Genomic DNA, 2,655 nt, shown 5'->3' with positions numbered 1-2,655 from the left:
ATTCACAGTTATCATTATTATCAGGTAAATACTTATTATTATAGAGTAAACGCTGTGTACTGGTACTCAGGGTCGTTCGTACCTCGTACCATTGTCACTTCTCACACACATTCATACATAGGCAATATAGGCATAGGTAGGTATGTCATTCAAAGTGGATAGTTAGTATGGTGGGTGGGAATGTACAAGTACATATGGAGGGGATAGGAAGGTATATCATTCGAAGTGGTATAGTTTTGATAGAGGGAGCTGTAACTGTTAAGGTCTAATCATCCCGATTGAGGTCTTTGCGTTCCAAAAGAGACGAGAGAAGGAAGACGAGATAGGAGAAAGCCAGTCGTTTCGAGAACGAACTTTATCCGTTAAGAATAAAATCCGCCCCTTAAGGATAGAATCGAACCCACGACCTAAAGCCTACAAGGCAGACGCGCTACCTACCAAGCTAACTAGGCTGGCTGTCCTTTAGTTTGTTAAAACATTTTCAGCACAATTAATTTTGGTGAACCCTGTATCAACCACCTCAGGACAAAAATTCAGAAGTTAGACTAATATTTAACATGAAACATGGAAGATTCCACCGACTCTCAATTTTCCCCTAGGTATTAATATGTAGGTAGTAGGTATTTGTTTTCCATACAATCCAATGGTTAGAACTTTGGAACTAAACACCTAATTGAACCATTAGGTAAACAGAGTTCAATAAATGTAAATAAGTAGGTAGAAACAATAATAATTGTTCTAATAATAATCATGATATTGTGAATGGAATTTTCCCAATGTTCTAATAATGTTAACTGGTGGTTCAGTGAACTGAATATGAAGAACATACTCAGAAAAAAGGCCCCCTGCCCTGTGGGGTTGGTCCCCAAAGACCTAATAGGGGAATATTTCCTTTATTTTTTTTTTTTTTAATATTTAAACAAGGTTTTTTATTTACATATGTTTAAAACTATACCTATGAAATATATAAGACCTTGTTTAGACTGCGGGAGTAAAGGGACTTTTCAGTCTCATTCTGGCAGGATAAACAAGGTATATTCTATTCTATTCTATTCTATTCTATTCTATTCTTTATGTGTTGATCATGTCTACCAAATTTCATCTAAATCGGACTGACCGCTCGAGAGTTTCAGTGAATTAAACATTCGGACAACTGAAATGTTAAAATCGTCGAGTAAAAACTTGGATTCACTTCGTTCTTTCAGTAAACTTTTTTTTTTTAAGAGGTTTGACAGAGGGAACTGTAACTGCTATGATCTTATCGTCCCGAAATCGAAGAGAGAAGGAAGACAGGATAGAAGAAAGCCAGCCGTTCCGAGAACGAACGAATTCATTTTCTAGAGATCACAACCAAAGTCCGGACCGTCATTATCAAGGACCGCTGTTCCATTATACCAAACGGAGACACTTTCTAACGCTTTGTTGTCTGATAGAGCACATCTTTCTCCGATGGATGAGAGATGGTAAAATCCGCCCCGGGCGGGAATCGAACCCACGGCCTAGCGCTTACAAGGCAGACGCACTACCAACTAAGCTAACTAGGCTGGCATCAGTAAACTTTGTAAAGGTGAGAACTTACTTGGCCTTGACAATATCTTGTAGCACAGAATAGTAGGCAAGAACAAAGCCACAATTTTATAGATAATAGATAGTCTTTATGAAACGTATCGAAATCGGTCAGTACCATACACTAGATTTTTTTTTTTTTTTAAGAAGAAGAAATTTGAACTCTACTAAAGAAAGGCTTCATTTTAATTACTGTATGACTTCATTTTACAAAGTACAGAAAATGGCCTTTCTCTTACAGACCTATAGAGTGAATAAGTGAGTGAGTGAGTTAGAAAAAAGAACTACTCATTTCAGCGGACTAGTGAGTCAATAAGTCACATCTTGAAACAATTCACTCTTCAACTCCCTGTAGGTATGGTATAGGGAGTTAGAATCTGACTCATTGACTGAGTAGTTCACCAAAAAGAGTGTGGTTCTTTTTTATATCTCGGTCACTCTTTAGCACAGAGTAGAGTCACTAAAGAGTCTTTACACATCCCCACTAAAAACTTGAAAATAAAGAAGAAAAAGGTCCACAAGGTGAACTGTGAAAAATCAACAAGGGGGGACGAGTTTCAAAAGAAACCTACAATCCAGTTCGGATGAATGGCGAAATATCCCGTGCCTTGTCACTAGCAAATCTTGCACAATACTAACAATCTAACAAATCCAACACGAACCTCAAACCTCTATTATCATATCAGCAATAAGAACATCAGCAAAGAATAAGCAAGAATCAATTGAGAAATCAACCGACGAGAATTTAGCAAGGTTTGTTCATTTGTAGGAAACGTTCTCTAACTCAGACCTCGAACCTCGATTCATATTCTGTAATTCAGACCTCGATTCATATTCTGGTAATTCAGACCTTGATTCATATTCTGTAATTCAGACCTCGATTCATATTCTGGTAATTCAGACCTTGATTCATATTCTGTAATTCAGACCTCGATTCATATTCTGGTAATTCAGACCTCGATTCATATTCTCTAACTGAGACCTCGATTCATATTCTCTAATTCAGACCTCGATTCATATTCTGTAATTCAGACCTCGATTCATATTCTGGTAATTCAGACCTTGATTCATATTCTGTAATTCAGACCT

The 2,655-nt window shown here is 37.3% G+C and overlaps 1 long non-coding RNA gene across 2 annotated transcripts; it reads right to left on the bottom strand.

Moving 5' to 3' along the window:
• Nucleotides 1–1,579: 1,579 nt before the first annotated feature.
• Nucleotides 1,580–2,354, bottom strand: LOC113472815. Of its 2 annotated transcripts, none has more exons than XR_003394979.1 (2): nt 2,139–2,354; nt 1,580–1,690 (listed from the first exon to the last, which is right to left on the bottom strand). It is a non-coding gene; the product is annotated as an uncharacterized LOC113472815 (long non-coding RNA). The 2 variants fall into 2 exon arrangements; XR_003394978.1 differs by lacking the exon at nt 1,580–1,690 and adding an exon at nt 1,696–1,809.
• Nucleotides 2,355–2,655: the final 301 nt, after the last annotated feature.

This window comes from Diaphorina citri, unplaced genomic scaffold, assembly GCF_000475195.1.
Source record: "Diaphorina citri unplaced genomic scaffold, Diaci psyllid genome assembly version 1.1 scaffold8816, whole genome shotgun sequence".
In the NCBI taxonomy this organism is placed as follows: Eukaryota; Metazoa; Arthropoda; class Insecta; order Hemiptera; family Psyllidae; genus Diaphorina; species Diaphorina citri.
This window is presented reverse-complemented; position numbering and strand designations above follow the sequence as displayed.